The following is a 22978-nucleotide window of genomic DNA, read 5'->3' on the forward strand; positions in this document are numbered from 1 at the left end:
GGGTTTATTTATAATAAGAGATGTTCAAATGTTTCAAATTGGCTAAAAACCAACATTATTAAATGTGAAATGTGTTCTTTTTCAGTATTAGACATACACTTGTTACCTTATTAAAACATACATCCTCAACACACATACACAGTTATCACATAAGAGAGATAGGAATGTGAGCGACAGATTCATATGTCGAGTCATCCAGTCACATCAAAATTGATAGCCGTCATCCACCACACATTCGCACATCTATGAAATACTTGAAGGTTCACAGATAACTTCGATTTTCAAAGCCATTATTTTTTCTAATTCCGCACACGTACAAGCTTTTAGCGGACAGTTGTACTTTTATCAACAAACGACGGAGATCCTGTCACTATCACCTCGCCCTCGCCTCTTTCTCTCCCTCGCCTCTCTCTCTCCCCCTCGCCTCTCTCTCTCCCCCTCGCCTCTCTCTCTCCCCCTCGCCTCTCTCTCCCCCTCGCTTCTCGCTTACCCTCGCCTCTCTCTCCCTCGCCTCTTTCTCTGCCTCGCCTCTTTCTCTCTCTCGCCTCTTTCTCTCCCTCACCTCTCTCTCTCCCTCACCTCTCTTTCTCGTCTCTCTCTCCCTCGCCTCTCTCTCCCTCGCCTCTCTCTCCCTCGCCTCCCTCTCCATCGCCTCTCTCTCCCTCGCCTCTCTCTCCCCTCGCCTTTCTCTCCCTCGCCTCTTCTCTCCCTCGTCTCTTTCTCTGCCTCGCCTCTTTCTCTCCCTCACCTCTCTCTCTCCCTCACCTCTCTTTCTCGCCTCTCTCTCTCCCTCGTCTCTCTCTCCCTCGCCTCTCTCTCTCTCTCTCCCTCGTCTCTCTCTCTCTCCCCTCGCCTTTCTCTCTCCCCCTCGCCTCTCTCTCTCCCTCGTCTCTCTCTCTCTCCCTCGTCTCTCTCTCTCTCCCTCGTCTCTCTCTCCTCCTCGCCTCTCTCTCGCTTCTCTCTCACCCTCACTTCTCTCTCTCTTTTCTTTATCTCTCTATGTATCTACTTATATGTGTGTGTGTGTATATACACACACACACACACACACACACACTCGTGTGCACGTGGATTAGAAAACAGTTCGATTCCTGAGGAGGCAGTTGGTTTGTGTCCTTAAGCAGACCACTTAACCTCAACATCGGGTATCTGCCTTTCTCTTAACGGTTGTTTATCCTAGATATTCTGCTGGGTTAAGGGTGGCAGACCCAAGAAGGGGTCTTTATCAGCCCGGGACAACACAGGCGCCCAAACTAATTAGCGAAAGCATATTTACTACGGTTAATTATTTCCTTTTTGGTTTTGATTTGCGTCTAGCCACCTTAATTATTTCATAATTTTCAGATTACCATTTCGCGGAATGAGCCACCGAGTCCAATGGTAAATTCTATAAATACTGAAAAGTGAAATTTCAGCTTCACCATCCGCGATGGAGTAAGCATTATTGATGAGCATTAATTTTCATGCGAAATTGGCATACCAATCTAATGACCGCGCTTGCGGTGGGGCGGTTGTCCCCCTTGTCAGTTCGTAGAACATGTGCTTATGTGGCTAAATAGTCTTTCATTCTTATTTCTATCAACGCTGGTGCTCTCTGCATATTAGCGATGGTGAATTATTTTCTTCTTAGCTTCGAATTGCGTCTAGTAACTTTTGTTATTCACATACCTGTCTTCGTCTTTTGTTTTTCTATAAATTTCAACATATGTGTGTGTGTGTGTATGTGTGTGTGTGTGTGTGTGTGTGTGTGTGTCGGTCTGTCTGTCTGTCAGTCTGTCTGTGTGTTTCCACAAGAACGTTTAAATAAAGAAACTCTTTTCATTGAAAAATACAGAACACGTCTTAATATGCACACATAACCAACTTTTATCTTTTTACATATTTCAATTCACGATTAGATCACTGGACATATGGAAGCACTCCATCGGTTACAATCGAAACCGCGATCCTACGACCGCAAGTCCGCTGCCCTAACCACTGGGCCATTGCGCCTCCACCACTGGACATAAATCCCCTCACCAAACAAGTTTAAATCACGGGACATAAATCCCCTCACCAAACAAGTTTTTCGAAACCATTTTTCTTTTGTCTGCATATATATTCCCCTCCTCTTACCGAAAGCTGAACAGTTATCTCCCTTGCCCACAACAATAACAATAATAACGCTAACCAATTACCTCCCCTTATTTTTCTACTTGTGCAGTCATTCAATCGTAAATATCACACACAACATGAACAAAATTTCTTAAGAAAATACATATTCAAATAAGTAAACCATAGTATCATGAATAGCGAAAGCGAAACCGGTCGATATATTAAAAATTATATTAAAACTATGTAAAGTGTGTGTATTTTCCTTTTTTAATGTCTTATATATATATATATATATATATATAGGAATTTTGACTGACAACTGATGAAGGGCAGGAGAATTTTATTTCAAATGGAGAGAACCGCTCAGGTCTAATAATCTGTTTTTCTTTATTATTATTATTATTATTATTATTATTAGGCGAGGTCATTTACTTATGAATGAAGGAACATCTAAAATAATACTTCCATATAACTAATTTTTGTTCTAATTTTGGGTGTCGTAGTAGCAGCAGGTATCGTCATTTCGTTCTTATTGAAGCTTATCAATACAACGCAACCTGGGATCGTGAAACTAGGTGGCCTATGTTCATTTAAAACATTTAGGAACTATGTACGTGGAATTCCTTATTTTTTCTTTTCAGTGGAGAAAAAGTGTGACGAGATGGAGGCAAGGCAACGAAGACCTCGACCAGTCAATCGGATGCTGTTACACATCCTGGTCACAGTGCGCTTTGCTGTCTTTCAATGTCATACATATTTCTTTATTACCCACAAGGGGCTAAACATAGAGGGGACAAACAAGGACAGGCATAGGTATTAAGTCGATTACATCGGCCCCAGTGCGGAACTGGTACTTAATTTATCGACCCCGAAAGGATGAAAGGCAAAGTCGACCTCGGCGGAATTTGAACTCAGAACGTAACGACAGACGAAATACCGCTTAGCATTTCACCCGGCATGCTAGCATTTCTGCCAGCTCGCCGCCTTTGAATGTCATACAATTGGCAAAGCGATCAAAGGTGGGGGGGGGGGGCTGCAGCAACGTGAAGTGAATTTTTTTTTTTACTCAAGATCACAACGCATCGCCCGGTCCGGTCTGGGTATTGAAGCCACGATCTAGCGATCGTGAGTGCAACAGCCTAACCACCAGGTCACGCACATTCGCGTGTACTCATGTGCACTCGCACGCGCGCGCACACGCGTACACACGCACTGATATGTACGTGTATGTATGTGTAATTTTTTTTTTTTTCGTTATTATCGACAGAAGTAACATTGATTCAGAATAGCATTCTGTATATCTTAATGTGGATGTACTGCAGAAGGCCACAACACTGCAGTAGACGTCTTTAGAAAGCATCTCTTTTACTTGTTTCAGTCATTTGATTGTGGCCATGCTGGAGCACCGCCTTTAGTCGAGTAAAATCGACCCAGGACTTATTCTTTGTAAGCCTAGTACTTATTCTATCTTTTGTCTCTTTTGCCGAACCGCTAAGTAACGGGGGCGTAAACACGCCAGCATCGGTTGTCAAGTGATGTTGGGGGCACAACACAGACACACAAACATACACACACACATATGTATGTATATGCATATATACGACGGGCTTCTTTCAGTTTCCGTCTACCAAATCCACTCACAAGGCTTTGGTCGGCCCGAGGCTATAGTAGAAGACATTTGTCCAAGGCGCCACGTAGAGGGACTGGACCCAGAACCATGTGGTTCGGTAAGCAAGCTACTTACCACACAGCCACTCCTACGCGTATAGCGCTAAAAAGTGAAGAAGCATAACAGTAGCAAGCGAAAAGTGTTCAGCAACGACAGTGGAATTGCTAAATCCGCATTTCTGCGTCCTTGCGCATCGTCAGTAGCAAGTACCCACCATCAACTGCATGTTTAGACAAATTTCATTTCTACTGAAAAGCATTGATTATCAAATCACTGGTGTCGCAAACAGTTCTTTCTTTCTCATCTCTCATTCTCTCACACTTTCTTACTGACACCACACACATATGTGTTTGTATGTATCTATGTGTGTGCGCGTATGTATGTATATTTATATGTATATGAAAGAGAGAGAGAGAGGGGGCGATATACTGAAGTTTTCTAGAAAGGGAAGAGTAACAGGCCTGACTCAGACAATCGATGATAATATAGGCTTATGTGTTAATTGATACGATGACCTATAGAGGTGTTACACTTCTTTCGAGGTCAACAACTATCAGGTGACCAGGCGTCAGCCGATAAATACTTTCTCTAGTAACAGAATAAAATTATGGGGGGGGGAAGGAACGAGACAACAACATGAATCTTCTTTGCGTCGGTTGAACTCTGCTAAGTACCAGAAAGCGAGGGGAGTTAGGCAAATTCAGACTTAACGGATAACAGTTAGTGCGCATCACATTCTAGAAGAGGCAGTCAATTAAATAGAAGTTAATTGGATAGACATTATGTACAGTTATAAAAATGTATCACGTGGCCATCTCGATAGATGAAAGAATCAATGTAACAGCTAATTTAGTTGAAACACCCAAGCACACGACGATTGTTACCAGCGATATGTTTGTGTATATACTAAATGTGTATATATATATATTTTAATGTATGCATGTATGTATGTATGCATATATATATATATATATATATATATATTATATATATACAAACAATGATATATATATATATATATATATACAAACAATGATATATAATATATATATATATATACAAACAATGAATATATATATATATATATACAAACAATGATATATATATATATATATATACAAACAATGATATAATATATATATATATACAAACAATGATATATATATATACACATACAATGATATATATATATATATACACCCATACAATGATATATATATATTATATATATACACAACATACAATGATATATATATATATATACACACATACAATGATATATATATATATATATACCACATACAATGATATATTATATATATACACACATACAATGATATATATATATATATATACACACATACAATGATATATATATATACACACACATACATGATATATATATATATATATATATACACGCACGCACACACACACAAACACACACACACATATATATATATATATATATATATATATATATTATATACACATATGCAAAATGTATTTTTTAATGTGTAACTACACACACATAAATATAAAAAAACACAATGCGCGCGCGCGTGTGTGTGTGGAGAAGGGGAGAGAGAGACTGAAGACAGAAAAAGACACATATATGCGTTGGAATGAAAGTTCACTCCTACATTGTGTAGCATTTGTATTTGCAGATGATGAATTGGAAATTCAAGCGTATATAACTTGGAGTTTTATAGGCGCCAAAACACGTGTCCAATTTATCGAACGTATGTCATGGATGAAGCGCTAGCAGCTTGCGGTTTAATAGTCTGTTCGTTATTGGCCATTAGTATGCTTGGTTGTCTGTTGGTCGAGACGTGTCACATGGTAGGAATTGTTGTTGCAAGTTGCTGGTGTAAGAAGATATTATGGGGCGCTATTAGATACCAAAGGCACCGGTAAAACATAAGGGAAGAAACCCGATGAAGGTTAACTTTTGTTATCAAGGGAGTCTACATTCTGTTCCCGGTCAGTCTATTGAAATTGACCTTAAAGATACTCGCCTGTGCCAGTAATTGAAAAAACCACCACAGATTTTTTGTTGAGGAATATTACAGGCTATTTCATGATATTCAATTTTTCTGACAGACATAGCATACAATTACGTTATTCACTACATTATACATTTCTTTACTACCCACATGGGGCTAAACATAGAAGGGACAAACAAGGACAGACAAACGGATCAAGTCGATTACATCGACCCCAGTGCGTAACTGGTACTTAATTTATCGACCCCCGAAAGGATGAAAGGCAAAGTCGACCTCGGCGGAATTTGAACTCAGAACGCAGCGGTGGACGAAATACCACAAAGCATTTCGCCCAGCGCGCTAACGTTTCTGCCAGCTCGCCGCCTCTCTATTCACTACATTATAGGTGAGCGCTGTTGACAATGGAATGGCCATATTTTTTTTTTCAAGTTTTCAGATAAAACGGGGCAGTAAAGTGGAGTTTAACCTGTTCCTAGCCCAGTAGTAAACTCCATATAGTTTGCTCTACGGTTGTGGGAAGAAAGATGATTTTGCACAGTGGGTAAGTTATCTTGATTTAAGGAGTGTTTGCTGGGTTTGTACGTGGTGGAAGCACTCCGTCGGTTACGACGATGAGGGCTCCGGTTGATCCCATCAACGGAACAGCCTGCTCGTGAAATTAACGTGTAAGTGGCTGAGCACTCCACAGATACGTGTACCCTTAATGTAGTTCTCGGGGATATTCAGCGTGACACAGAGAGTGACAAGGCTGACCCTTTGAAATACAGGTACAACAGAAACAGAAAGTAAGAGTGAGAGAAAGTTGTGGTGAAAGAGTACAGCAGGGATCACCACCATCCCCTGCCGGAGCCTCATGGAGCTTTTAGGTGTTTTCGCTCAATAAACACTCACAACGCCCGGTCTGGGAATCGAAACTGCGATCCTATGACTGCGAGTCCGCTACCCTAACCACTGGGCCATTGCGCCTCCACTGGGTTTGTACGTAGAGCCTGCGTAAATAAATGCTTCCGGTTGTAGCCTGTGATGCTAGAAGCAGAATTGTTTACACGGCAATTATTAACTTTGTTGCTGGAGAGTTTAGGATATCTGTGTTTACCTGGAAAGGGGTGCCTTCATAGAAACAGGTAATCTCTGGTAACATTTGCTGTGTCATCTAAATTAAGGATGAAAGATGAACTAGATTATTTTCTTCTTCCCGTACAATGGCTAATGGATTTTCTTTTTCATATCAACTAAATTATTATTAAGAGACTTGGAAATTCTTTTGCTTATACCTGTTACCTGGTTCTTAATTGTAGCTGGGGGAATTATTATGGGCATACATACAGTTTCCTCGTCTAGTTTCTTTAAGAGTTGTGCTTAACTATCTTTGCGTCTAACCTCATATTTAGGAAATTAATCATCGTTTAGTTGATAGTATTGAATATAATAAAGCCTACTACATCCTATTATATCAAGAAGAAACCTTGTTTCTCTCAGAAAGAAATCTATGAGGGTCAGTTTCAACAGATTGACTGTGAAAAAACTGCCAGAGAAAATTGCTCAATAAATCCATTTACATCATTTAGTTGATAGTATTGAATATAATAAAGCCTACTACATCCTATTATATCAAGAAGAAACCTTGTTTCTCTCAGCAAGAAATCTATGAGGGTCAGTTTCAACAGATTGACTGTGAAAAAACTGCTAGAGAAAATTGCTCAATAAATTCATTTACTAACCAATGTTAATCTGGGCTGATTTGCTTCCCTTACATTCTCTGAGCACTCTGGTGTTACATCAGCAGCTTGCAATAATTTCCACGATGTAACCCGTTTCGATCGATGAGGAATCCATGCGAACGATCTGCCTTTCAAGTTGCATGCGGCTAAAACTTCCCCCATGGCGTACATCTGATTCGTTAAAACAAGTCAGGCGCCAATGAAACTTCATGAACCGGTCATCAACCGTTCCTTTACATATGTTTAGTATGATTGTGCTTGGCTCCATACCCATGCACATATAAATACATGGACACAAATCTTTATGCGCGTACACATATGCACAAACAGGTGTGTACATGCATATACACATACAAATGCATAACATATACAGCGTATATAAAATAGTTAAATAACTGAGTGTATGCTTAGGTATGTATAAAAAGTAATGAATTTCTTTTCCCCTCGTGTGCTTATGTCTATATATATACATTAAATATGATGTAAAAAGAATGAATGGAATATGAAGTGCATTAGCATAGCATGTTTAAGAAAAACATGTTTCTTTATGTTATTTTCTCACATCTCCTATCTATATTTAATGTATATATATATATATATATATAATATATATATATATAATATATATAATATTATATATATATACATAGCAATACACCTATTTAACTATCTAAATATCCGTCTGTTCCTATGTCTCTTCCCTCTCTCCTCAATCTTTCTCTCTTACCTCCCCTCTCTCCTCTCTCTCCTTGTGTGTGTACGTATATATCTAGAGATACACATACATGTGTGTGTGTATATATACATAAATACATACATATACACATACACACTCACACATACACACTCACACATACATGTGTGTGTGTGGCGCACACGCACACAGACACTAATGCAGAGTTTGAAGCTGGCTAAAAGCTTGCTATAAATCACATTTGTTCATTGAAATGAATACGAAATAGCTCAGTTATTGCATTACGCAGACAGTTTATAATGTTGTCTATAAAATGTTTGTATTTTTCAACAAATTTTCAAGGGAAAAACTTGAGTTGATAATTGTAAATTTATTGTTCGGTGCGGCTGCCGACAGAAGACACCAGAAAACATCCGGCTGCAATAGCGGTCCTTTTATAGGATTAGGGCATAAAATGGCTGCTCTTGTAACTTGGTGTCGTCTGCTGTTGTCGTCTGGTTGTCTGCTGTCAGCTGTAAATTTATGTTTCCTCTACTTGTTCATCCAATTTTCTTGGAATAGCAGTCTATACTTCGTTTTCTTAGAATAGAGTACTTCGAATAACATAGTTCTGGGCTCCCTGTACATAGGGAAAATATAGAATACTTTATCGTACAGGCCTACTCGATCAGAGCCGATAGGAGGTAAACAACAACAGCAACCGGCCATTATATTGTAGATAACTAAATAAATTATTCCACTGGCTAAACTGTTAAAAAATCTGTCAGAGACGTGACTGATCGATTTATTCGACACCAGTATATGACAGATATTTTTGTTTTACTTCGTAATAAATTAAAAAATGCAAATTATTTAGTCCGGTAATTTAGTAATATTATAGTGTGCATCGCTGTTCAAGCGGTTCTCCATCTCTTTGTTGGTGACAGTAGGTTAAAATGAACATTTATAAAATAAAAAAAAAACGTCTCTTGCGTATGCAGAAATAACATTTGACTTTATTTTTGAAATTCAGTACATATCTTCTATGCAGCTCAGTTTCATCACCCTCCATTTATATATGTGCGCGTGCGGTCGTGTGTGTATGTGTGTGCACGCATCTATGTATGTATGTATGTATATACGTATGTATATATGTAAGCAACTTATAAATAAGGGCAAAAGAAAAAATTTCTATGCCAAACATGTCGGAAAATTTTATCCTATATTAGATATATATGTATCTCTCTCTCTCTCTCTATATATATATATATAGGTATATATAGATATATATATTTATAGAAGTAAAAGGGATTTTAAATATTCATGCAGATATCAATAAATCATTCACTTTTAAACGGACTTTGTTAAATATAGCCAACAATCAGATACCAATAAATGCAAGTAAAATAAACATCCAAACAATGTAATTCATCATGTATGATAGGTTAATCCAAATATTGTTTAGAAGAATTTCAAGAAATTCGGCGTAAAAGACAACAAAAATAAGAATGGACAAAAGCACGTATTTAATTGGTGATTAAACCAAACAATACCAAGGATCGTTTCTGTTTTGTGAACATATTTAGATACTAAAAATATCAGTCAAATTGATATATCTGTGTATATATGCTTAGACAACATTATCAGAGCATATCCAAAATTGGTTAAGTTCAAAGTGAACTAAGAACTAGTCTGTTGTCTGCCTGTCTATCTGCTTGTCTATCTGCCTGTCTATCTGCCTGTCTATCTGCTTGTCTATCTGCATGTCTATCTGCATGTCTATCTGCCTGTCTATCTGCCTGCCTGTCTGTCTGCCAGTCTGTCTGCCTGTCTATCTGCTTGTCTATCTGCTTGTCTATCTGCTTGTCTATCTGCTTGTCTATCTGCTTGTCTATCTGCTTGTCTATCTGCTTGTCTATCTGCTTGTCTATCTGCCTGCCAGTCTGCCTGCCAGTCTGTCTGCCAGTCTGTCTGCCTGTCTATCTACCTGTCTATCTGCCTGTCTGTCTGCCTGTCTGTCTGCCTGTCTGTCTGCCTGTCTGTCTGCCTGTCTGTTTGCCTGTCTGCCTGTATGTCTGCTTGTCTGTCTGCCTGTCTGTCTGCCTATCTATCTACCTATCTATCTACCTATCTATCTACCTATCTATCTGCCTAGAAATTTGTAAAGAAAACGCGAAACCGGTTATTTCTCCAAAAACAATGTCACTATGGACAATATTTTATATTTTCCTAACATGACGATTTTAATATATTTTTAACCATATATGTAGTTTTTAATTCTATTTTGTTATATATATATATATATATATATGATATTAATGGAAAAGGAAAGTAGAGCCAAGGAAGGACGAGCATTTCAGGTCATTTAGAATACTTAATTAAAGGTGAATGGAAAAGTAAAAGTAACTCATTTCTTACAGCTGTTTCTGGGATATCCCAGATGATGGGATAACATCTCCGAATATTTCGCCACTTTCCGGCAATCTCCGGTGATTTCGGCGATTTCCGATAATTTCCTGCAATTTTCGGCAATTCCTGTCGATTTCGGCAAGTTCCGGCAATTTTCGCCGATTTCGGGATTTCGGCGATTTCGGCAAGTTCCGGCAATTTTCGCCGATTTTGTGAATTTCCGGCAATTTTCGGCAACTTCGGCGATTTTCGGCAATTTCCGGCAATCTCCGAAGATTTCGGCGCATTCCGGCAATTTCCGGATATTTCGGAAATTTCCGGTTATCTCCGGCGATTTCAGAATTTCCGGTGATTTCCAGTAATTTCGGCAATTTCCGGCGATTTCAGCAATTTCCGGCAGTTTCCTGTGTTTTCTGGTAGTTTCTGGCGGTGTCGGCGATTTCCGGTATTTTCCGTGCTGTCTCCGGCAATTTCCGGTAATCTCGGGCTGTTTCCGGCAATCTCTAACTGGCTCTGGCAATCTCCGGCTATTTCCGGCAATCTCGGGCTGTCTCCGGCAATCTTGGTCTATTTCCGGCAATCAAGCGCTGTCTCCGGCAATTTCGGTCTGTCTCCGGCAATCTCGGTCTGTCTCCGGCAATCTCGGTCTGTCTCCGGCAATCTCGGTCTGTCTCCGGCAATCTGGGGCTATTTCCGGCAATCTGGGGCTATTTCCGGCAATCTCGGGCTGTCTCCGGCAATCTCGAGCTGTCTCCGGCAATCTCGAGCTGTCTCCGGCAATCTCGAGCAGTCTCCGGCAATCTCGAGCTGTCTCCGGCAATCTCGGGCTGTCTCCGGCAATCTCCGTCTATCTCCGTTGTTCTTCCATTTTCTTTTTTGTATATATATATATATTTAAGGAACAATATATATTTTTTTGAGCTACTATACACACATATATTTATGATATATATATATGCATTATAGTCAGTGGACTCCGGCCATATTGGATCACCAGCCTGAAGGATTTAGTTGAACAAATTATTTTAAAATCTGGAACTTATTGTATCGTGTTCTATCGAACCACTAAGTTATGACGACCTAAAGAATTCAACGGCAGTTGTCAATCGGTAGTCGGGACAAACAACAACGCACATATTTTTACGTACACACACACATATACTTATATATGACAGGCTTCTTTCAGCTTTCGCCTACCAAATCTACTCACAAGACTTTGGTCTGCCCGAGGATATAGAAGGCGTCTATCCAGGTGTCACGCAGCGGGACAGAACAAAAGACCAACGTGGTTATAATTTAAACGAGAATGAGCAACAGGAAATATCTAGGCAGCCAATGGCGTCGTGTATTTGAACAACAGAGAGATAAAGGTGTATGAAATACTATACAGCATAAACCCTTGATTTATTGAAAATATTTCCGCTTCCAGATATTGTAAAAGAATCGCATGAAAGCGATCGGGACCAACTCCAAATGAGAAGGGGAAAATAATCAGAAGAGTTAAGGATTTACCGAAACTAACTTGCCATTTAGGGAGAGACAAGGACGACTATAGGCATGTTTCTACATCAGTGGGCGTCATCAGTACAACAGCTTTCCTATCTCGTCTCTAACACACGCTAGACACTTAGATACAGAAAGACTGACACACACAGAGACAGATAAGTAGATATATGGATAATTATAAGCACGGAATAGTTCGTCAGACATGGAAGTATCAGTTAAAATTCATTAATTAGATCTAGTAACCCGGAAAATATATACGCGTCTCGTATTTACAAATCTCAAAATGGATTTCAAGTACGTTTGTTTTACGGCCAGCTGATCAACTTTGAATATCAACCTTATTCACATGACTGAGTAACTATATAATCATATGACCGTGCTATCTATCTATCTATCTATCTATCTATCTATCTATCTATCTATCTATCTATCTATCTATCTATCTACATATATATATGTATACATGCATATATTTATATATTATTTATATATATATATATATAATATACATACATAATATGTGTGTATATATATCTTTTTCTTGTTTCATCAGACTGCGGCCATACTGGGGCACCGCCTTGAAGAATTGTTAGTCGAATGATTCGACTCGCACCTTGCGCAAGTGTCTTCTATTTAAGCCTCGGAGCGACCAAAGCCTTGTGAGTGGATTTAATAGCGGAAACTGAAAGAAGCCCTCGTACTTATTCTATCAGTGCCTGGTACTTATTCTATCGGTTTCTTTTAGTCGAACCGTTAGGTGACAGGGGACGTAGACAAACCAACATCGGTTGTCAAGCGTTAGTGGTGGGCAACACGAGCAGAACCCCCCCCACACACACACACATACATGTATATGTATGTATATAATGTGGTGCTCGAACATGACCTCAGATTCTGGCTGAAACTCGTGAAAGGAAAATAAAAGAAAATACGACGGGTTTCATTCAGTTTCCGTCAACCAAATCCAGCCATAAGGCTTTGGTCAGCCCGGGGCTATACTGGAAGGCACTTGCCCCAGATGCCGAAACCATGTGGTTGGGAAGCAAACTTTGAGCCACACAGCTACGCATGCGCTTATATATAGTGGCTGTGTGGTAAGTAGCTTGCTAACCAACCACATGGTTGCGGGTTCAGTCCCACTGCGTGGCATCTTGGGCAAGTGTCTTCTGCTATAGCCCCGGGCTGACCAATGTCTTGTGAGTAGATTTGGTAGAAGGAACTGAAAGAAGCCTGTCGTATATATGTATATATATATATATATATATATATTATTATACTAAAAAGGAAGACAACAACAAGAATGGATAGTTTTTAGTACGATCGTTTCATACAAGGACAGGTTTTATTAAAAGTTGCAAAGATTACAGCATATAAACGAGTCCCGTACTCATCAGCTAAAATACATGTAAGTTCTCTAGACATCCTAGTGTTGAGGCTATACTCATGAAGTAATGTAGATAATTAAACAGATTTCTAAAGTTCATTAAAGTTCCTTAAAGATGATGTATAGTCTTATCACAGAATTTTAAAAAAGTTTTGATAGCATCACAGAGAAGGTGACCTAATCCATATGAATTCCATAGATATGATGAGGGATTATATACTCACAGAAGACAAATTTATCCATTGTTATTAGCATTACAGAGAGGGTGAATTAATCCTTTGTATATATGCACAGATTCCAAAGGTGTAGATGTAAATTTCCAGAGAAATGGAATGAATTTCATATTCACAGGCGATAAATTTTACAATGGTTGAAGCACAATGAGGTAGGTACCAATCCTTGTTATTGATTAGGTGTTTGCCATATTAATCACTTACTACTGCTATTCACAAGAGGCTGTAGCTATTTAACTCTTAAAGGTTGAAGGGCTTACTAGATCGGCCAAGAATAGAGAAGGGAATAGAAGAAAGAGAGAAAAAATAGAAAATAATGGAGGAGGGAGCAAAAAAGGGGGGAAAAGGGGGACTAAAAGAGACGAGAAAAGGAAACAGAGAATAAGAAGAAGAAAAGAAGAAAGAGAAAAGAGAAAGAAATAGGAAAGAAGAGGGAAAAAAGAAAAAGAGAAAGAGGGTTCTAGTTATACAGAGAGCTAGTAGACTGTAAGTCTGGTTTTTATCACAGGCATCTAAGAGCTGGAGGGGACTATTATTCTTTGACCAGTAAACCGTTAATTTATTGCTGTTGAAATCAGCTATGAGTTTAAAGAGAATCTAAAGAGATAACACAGTCAGGGGTTAAGGGGTCAGATGCTAAAATCACCAGAAAATACATTAGGAAAATCTAAGTATAATCTTCTCAAAAAGTCATTAAAAATAACTTATTTAATTTATTCATTTATTGTCTTAAGGAGTTGTCGTTATTATTCATACATTGACCGACTACAGGTCAATCTTATAAGATCATTTACAAGTGTTAGGGGATTGTCTATCCTAATGAAGATAATCATATTATCACCGAGGGAATAGCCTTATTTATTTAATTATGAAATAGAATTATGGGGCTACAGTAACTAATTATAATTTATTAGAGTTATGCTATTTAAATTAGATTAAGTTAGGAATTAAAATTAAATATTACAATTAAGATTTAAAATTAAGAATTTAAAAAATTGCGAGTTTGAAATTAAATAAAGCCTCAATTAAGTCGAATAAGTACTATTTCATTTCCCTGTTCTCAAAAAACTGATGTGATATAAGGAAAAAGATAAAGATAACTGTAATGTGAGAACTCTTAGTTATCTACTTAAAGCAGTGCTATACTAGTAGAAATCAAGCTATATCTATCTATCTAGTTGTGATATTCCAATCATTTAAAATATTTTAAAGTCTTCAATTTAGCGTGGACACAACTTGACCTAGTTCGATATGGTTATTCAATAAGTTTCTATGTTTACTATGCTTTAGAATTTCGTACGTCTCCATGGAGCATAGTTGACAACCAACCCTACTATTTTATACGGAATTGCTCTCCTAACTATTTCCCAATTAAGGGTATAATTTTTGTTATTTTTTTGAGTTCCCAGATTTTGTTTGAAAGTGTGGTGGTACCAGCTTTATGACGTAATTTAAAAGTCGAGATGTGATTTCTAACTCTGGCTAAAAAATTAATTGTACAGCCAATGTAAAAAATTTGTTATTCTCCGTGGATATGGTACATTTATAGATTACATTATTTTCCCTACATAGACCAGGTGCCGGCATTTTGATTTTATTCTACACTTACACACAGGAGGAACAACTTCAGGCCTTGGATTATTCCTGGGTAGATGTTTAAGGTTCCTATTATTTTGATTATCATTTCTATAGTTGGTACTGATATCTAAAGTATTGTTATTATTTATTGATCCTTCCGTTTCATCATTTAGGTGTAAAGTCCTACCAGATTTCTTATATATTCGTAATGTTATTATTATTGTTAGTCTTTTTATCCAACTGTATATTATTGTTATAGATATCACTGTATTTTCATTCTCCTTATTTTCTCCATTAGCCTTATTTCTATTATTTCTATTATTAACAATATTACTTCTATTAATATCGGCATTGTTATTATTACTATTAATGTTAATGTTATTAGTCATTCTGTGGTTACTAATTTCACCTATGTTTTGATAGTTCCTATTGCTGTTTTTATTGTTGGTAGTATTATTGTTATTGCTATTGGTATTCATTCTGATATTATTATTTTAGTATTTTTAGTATATTATTATATTAGTATTTTAGCTGATGAGTACGGGACTCGTTTATATGCTGTAATCTTTGCAACTTTTAATAAAACCTGTCCTTGTATGAAACGATCGTACTAAAAACCTATCCATTCTTGTTGCTTCTTTCTCGCTTATAATCACCCACATTACTGTATTGTTAAATCAGTATTGTTTTTTTTTTGTGCATCTAAGTTAGGTACCATATTCAAGTAAATTTTTTAAATTAACTTGATCTTTTGCTCTCTTTGAATATATTCCATACAGTCTGTATGTTTTTTCTGGTACTTAATTTCTCAACAAGAATGGAAAAAGTCAACATTAAGTTCTCCCCTAAAGACATCCCCTTACATAGTATAGATGAATATAATTGGCTTCTCATTCATAGGATTACCGATTTCATTAGAAGAATCAGGTGGAAAACGTACCATTTTGATGTCAAACAGAAGAAGAAACCTCAGGAAATGAATACCGAAAAGAATTTTAGAAAGAATTTTTAAAAGTAGAAAAAGCCCACCTCAGAACCCATTCCTGGAGAACTTTGAGAAAGACTTGCTGAATCTTATAGATGATATTAGCTTCAATGAACACCCGTTAAGGTATAACCCTCACCTTAGACACCTTAGGAACTTTATTCAGTCAACCCGTGCAAACATGGAATCCTAGTACCAGCAGATAAAACGGGTAATATGTATAGAGTTGATTACGATATTTATAGCAAATTAATTAGGAAAGAACTAACTCCAAATATAAAATTACAACTAAGAACAATTTGAAAAAAGTAAACATGGAAATGAAAGAGATCATGGAGAAACTAAATTTAACAGATAGAACGGAGCCACTTAAACCCTGTGAGCCCAGGATCAACCTTAAAGACCACAAAAAGGACTTCTTGGATAACCCTTCAGTAAGGCTGATCTGTCCAACTAAGTCGGACATTGGCCGACTTAGTAAATCTATCCTGGATACTGTTCTACCCCCAAATAACCCCTCTTCTCCCCTTAAACCTATGGCTAAGTACCGACGACGAGTTCTAAAATGGTTTAACTCTCTAACTAATACTAGTAGTCTGTCCTTTATTCAGTTCGATATTAATAGTTATTACTCTAGCATTTCCCCTATCTTACTCAACAAATCACTAATATTTGCCATGAATCGCTCCCTCATAACTAGAGAAGAAATCAATATTGTGCTACTAGCTAGGAAGACATTTATTGAATTTGAAGATAAATTATGGACTAGAGCAGATACACCAAATTTTTTTGATATACCAATGGGTTCCAGTGATTCGGCTGAGGTAACCAACCTAGTAGGCGCATATCTATTAAAATGCATAAGCAAGGATATCCCAGAAATACAGGGGGGTCTATATAGAGATGATGCTCTGTTTGTTATCCCTAGTAATAATAAATCTGTTATAGAAAGGATTAGAAAGAAAATTAATAAGTTCTTTAAGGATTTCAACCTCAGTATAACGTATGAACCGGGCACTAAAATAGCTAATTTCCTAGATATTACCCTAGACCTTAACTCCAAGCTACATTACCCATTTAGAAAGGAAGGCGAAGTCACGAATTACGTAAATAAATTATCAAATCATCCCCCAAATATAATAGAATCTTTAGTAAAAATATTTCATTAAGAATTTCAAAATTATCATCCAATAAGGATATATTTTAACTCCATTCTGAGCATTATAATGCGGCGTTAACTAAGGCTGGATACAACCAAAAGATTACATTCGTTGATAGGGAGAACTCACGTATTCCTAATAATGAAGTTATCAGTAATCAAGTAAGCAGCAAAAAGACCAAACCCGAATAAAAGTAGAATTAAATTAACGGTAAACGCTAATCTAGAGTACAGGCCAACAATTCAAATAGAAGCATTGACCAGAACATAGGTAACTCGGATAAGATTGAAGTAGATAAACCTAAGATGCACACAAATAAAAATAAAAATAATGGTTAATAAATACATAACTCCGGTGAGATGAATAGTAGTAATTCTACGAACCCTAAATTTTATAAAAAGATATATTATGGCTGAATATTCCTTTCAACTGTGCGATAACAATCGGATATACAGAACAAATTCAAAGTAATTCTGGAAAAAAATTTCCCTATCTCTCATAGATATCATAGAATTATTTCTAGGAAAACAGTTAGGATTTCTTATTCACCCTCCCAAATATGTCCACTTTAATAGCTAAAATTAATAATAACAACATTAAACTAGCCAGGAAAGATAGAAATAAAATAATATATCAGAATGAATACCAATAGCAATAACAATAATACTACCAACAATAAAAACAGCAATAGGAACTATCAAAACATAGGTGAAATTAGTAACCACAGAATGACTAATAACATTAACATTAATAGTAATAATAACAATGCCGATATTAATAGAAGTAATATTGTTAATAATAGAAATAATAGAAATAAGGCTAATGGAGAAAATAAGAGAATGAAATATCAGTGATATCTATAACAATAATATACAGTTGGATAAAAAGACTAACAATAATAATAACATTACGAATAATATAAGAAATCTTGGTAGGACTTTACACCTAAATGATAAACGGAAGGATCAATAAATAATAACAATACTTTAGATATCAGTACCAACTATAGAAATGATAATCAAAATAATAGGAACTTAAACATCTACCCAGGAATAATCCAAGGCCTGAAGTTGTTCCTCCTGTGTGTAAGTGTAGAATAAAATCAAAATGCCCGGCACCTGGTCTATGTAGGGAAAATAATGTAATCTATAAATGTACCATATCCACGGAGAATAACAAATATTTTTACATTGGCTGTACAATTAATTTTTTAGCCAGAGTTAGAAATCACATCTCGACTTTTAAATTACGTCATAAAGCTGGTACCACCACACTTTCAACAAAATCTGGGAACTCAAAAATAATAACAAAAATTATACCCTTAATTGGGAAATAGTTAGGAGAGCAATTCCGTATAAAAATAGTAGGGTTGGTTGTCAACTATGCTCCATGGAGACGTACGAAATTCTAAAGCATAGTAAACATAGAAACTTATTGAATAACCATATCGAACTAGGTCAAGTTTGTGTCCACGCTAAATTGAAGACTTTAAAATATTTTAAATGATTGGAATATTCACAACTAGATAGATAGATATAGCTTGATTTCTACTAGTATAGCACTGCTTTAAGTAGATAACTAAGAGTTCTCACATTACAGTTATCTTTATCTTTTTCCTTATATCTACATCAGTTTTTTGAGAACAGGGAAATGAATAGTACTTATTCGCTACTTAATTGAGGCTTTATTTAATTTCAAACTCGCAATTTTTTAAATTCTTAATTTTAAATCTTAATTGTAATATTTAATTTTAATTCCTAACTTAATCTAATTTAATAGCATAACTCTAATAAATTATAATTAGTTACTGTAGCCCCATAATTCTATTTCATAATTAAATAAATAAGGCTATTCCCTCGGTGATAATATGATTATCTTCATTAGGATAGACAATCCCCTAACACCTTGTAAATGATCTTATAAGATTTGACCTGTAGTCGGTCAATGTATGAATAATAACGACAACTCCTTAAGACAATAAAATGAATAAATTAAATAAGTAAATTTTTAATGACTTTTTGAGAAGATTATACTTAGATTTTCCTAATGTATTTTCTGGTGATTTTAGCATCTGACCCCTTAACCCCTGACTGTGTTATCTCTTTAGATTCTCTTTAAACTCATAGCTGATTTCAACAGCAATAAATTAACGGTTTACTGGTCAAAGAATAATATTCCCCTCCAGCTCTTAGATGCCTGTTGATAAAAACCAGACTTACAGTCTACTAGCTCTTCTGTATAACGAAACCCTCTTCTTCTTTTTCTTTTTTCCCTTCTTTCCCTATTTCTTTCTCTTTCTCTTTCTTCTTTTTCTTCTTCTTATTCTCTGTTTCCTTTTCTCGTCTCTTTTAGTCCCCCTTTCCCCCCCTTTTTTGCTCCCTCCTCCATTATTTTCTCTTTTTTCTCTCTTTTTTCTCTCTTTTCTTCTATTCCCTTCTCTATTCTTGGCCGATCTAGTAAGCCCTTCAACCTTTAAGAGTTAAATAGCTACAGCCTCTTGTGAATAGCAGTAATGTGATTAATATGGCAAACACCTAATCATATAACAAGGATTGGTACCTACCTCATTGTGTTCAACCATTGTAAAATTTATCGCCTGTGAATATGAAATTCATCTCCATTTCTCTGGAAATTTACATCTACACCTTTGGAATCTGTGCATATATACAAAGGATTAATTCACCCTCTCTGTAATGCTAATAACATGGATAATTTGTCTTCTGTGAGTATAATAATCCCTCATCATATCTATGGAAATTCATATGGATTAGGTCACCTTCTCTGTGATGCTATCAAAACTTTTTTAAATTCTGTGATAAGACTAACATCATCTTTAAGGAACTTTAATGAACTTTAGAAATCTGTTTAATTATCTACATTACTTCATGAGTATAGCCTCAAACACTAGGATGTCTAGAGAACTTACATGTATTTTAGCTGATGAGTACGGGACTCGTTTATATGCTGTAATCTTTGCAACTTTTAATAAAACCTGTTTGTATGAAACGATCGTACTAAAAACCTATCCATTCTTGTTGCTTCTTTCTCGCTTATAATCACCCACATTACTGTATTGTTAAATCAGTATTGTTTTTTTTGGTGCATCTAAGTTAGGTACCATATTCAAGTAAATTTTTTAAATTAACTTGAATCTTTATTGCTCTTTGTATATATATAATATATATATGTGTGTGTTTGTCCCCCTAGCATTGCTTGACAACCGATGCTGGTGGTTTTCGTCCCCGTCACTTAGCGCTCGGCAAAGAGACCGATAGAATAAGTACTGGGCTACAAAGAATAGTCCCGGGGTCGATTTGCTCGACTAAAGGCAGTGCTCCAGCATGGCCGCAGTCAAATGACTGAAACATAAAGATTAAAAGAGAGTATATATATATATATATATATATATATAGGTTGTGACCGCGTGTGTACCGTTGGCGAATTTTTTCCCCTGCCTTCCCTTCTCTGGATCTTTCCTTCTCCTATGTTTCCGACGAAGAGCTCCGCTCGAAACGTTAAACCTTCCTTCTTTCCTTCCTTCCTGAGCGTCCAATAATACTATATTTGTTCCACGTCCTCGCGTTGTGTTTTTTTGTACTTTCATCTTTGGATTAACTATATATATATATATATAAATCCTTAAATCCTTAAAATGTTTTAGCCCGAAGGCCGCGGCTGCTGGGCACCACCGCTGAATGAGCTACACTAATATGTGAATCCACCTCTGATACGTGGCACTTGATCAACAGGGAGTTCGATGCTGCTGCCCGCATCTGCGTCTCCTGTCGTGAGGTAGTTCATCTGGGACTCCCGACAAGAAGAGATCCAGTTTAGTTTTAAAGAAACCCACATCCACACCATGCAAGTCTCTCAGGCATTTAGGGAGGATGTTAAAGAGCTGTGGTCCTCTGAAACCCAAGCTGTTGCAGTATCTAGTCGTGTATTTTGATGGTGATGTTGGAATCTTTGGCACCATGCAGTGACGCCCCGTTCTGCGGTTGGGGTAACTTTGAATGCCAAAGTTTGGGACAAGACCCTCCAGGATTTTCCAGATGTATATTACCGCATATATATATATATATATATATATATTATATATATATATATTATACATACAGATACATACAAATATGTATATATACACACATATACAAATATGTATATACACACAAATACAAATATGTATATATACACATATATACAAATATGTATATGCACACATAGACACGCATATATATATATACATATATACACACACACACATACTCATATATTATATAGCCTCCAAACATTCAAAAGATTCTTCAAATACAATTCCTGGAATAGAAATGTACATACGGTCACGTGTCCATACAACACGTGACACAGACGTAGGTATGGGCATAACGATCGTACATTTATGAGTGTACAGAATACACAAGTATACCATAACATGAGTGGGCATATATATCTCTCACATGAACCTATATACGCATACATACATACACGCACGCACACACACACACACACACACATGCACACAAACAAACACGCGTGTATATACATACATCTCTTATCGTTTATCTATTACTTGTTTCAGTCTTTAGACTGCGGCCATGTTGGAGCACCACCTTGAACATTTGTTTTAGTCAAATGAATCGCCCTCAGTACTTACACACACACACACACACACAAACATGCACGCATGCATGCACACTCATTCATATATTCATTAATTCCAGCAGCATCCGGTATCGATTTTGTGAAGAATTTGAATAAATTTCAAGGTAAAACAATACATGCACATGCGGTATATACACTCATATACACGCACGTACACATACTAATATATATATATATATATAATATATATATATATATATATATTTACCACACAACATATATAGATACACGCATATTTAGGTACGAGACTACAACAACCATACACACACGCAAGAAACTGTCTGGTATGTTAGGACTACATATATACACACACATGCTCAGACACGTGTGTAACCTCGTATAGGGTCTGTAAAGATGGAGTTCGATTAGTAGATCGGTCCAGGGCTCGGAGAGCTAAGATGAGGTCGATGATGATCTTGCAGGCTTCGATCTATAAAAAAAGAAAAACAAGCAAAGAAACAAACACTCAGACTCTAGGATTTTGAGAAGAGCCCTACTTTCACTTTGTCGGAGGACCTGCACACAAGTGTTCATTGTACATGTTACGTGTGTGTGTGTGTGTGTGTGTGTGTGTGTGTGTGTAGGCTTCGATCTATAAAAAAGAAAAACAAGCAAAGAAACAAACACTCAGACCCTAGGATTTTGAGCGGGGCCCTACTTTCACTTTGTCGGAGGACCTGCACACAAATGTTTAGTGTACATGTTACGTGTGTGTGTGTGTGTTACAGCCATGCACACATTCACTCTTACACATTGGTTTATATAAGCATACACATACATATTGGTTTCAAATTTTAGCACAAGGCCAGCAAGTTCGGTGGGTGGGGTGGATAAGTCGATTACATCGACCCAGTGCATAACTGGTACTTATTTTATCGACGCCGAAAGGATGAAAGGT

At 36.8% G+C, this 22978-nt stretch overlaps 1 long non-coding RNA gene across 1 annotated transcript in view; it reads right to left on the bottom strand.

Moving 5' to 3' along the window:
- Positions 1-4080: 4080 nt before the first annotated feature.
- LOC118761537 overlaps positions 4081-22978 on the bottom strand; it is a 21177-nt gene continuing 2279 nt past the window's right edge. The window contains exons 2-4 of the long non-coding RNA XR_004997453.1: positions 12454-12457; positions 7524-7526; positions 4081-4091 (exon numbers count right to left, since the gene is read on the bottom strand). This is a non-coding gene — a long non-coding RNA (uncharacterized LOC118761537). The remainder of the gene's footprint in view (positions 4092-7523; positions 7527-12453; positions 12458-22978) is intronic.

The sequence above is a fragment of the Octopus sinensis genome, unplaced genomic scaffold, assembly GCF_006345805.1.
Source record: "Octopus sinensis unplaced genomic scaffold, ASM634580v1 Contig14877, whole genome shotgun sequence".
NCBI lineage: Eukaryota > Metazoa > Mollusca > Cephalopoda > Octopoda > Octopodidae > Octopus > Octopus sinensis.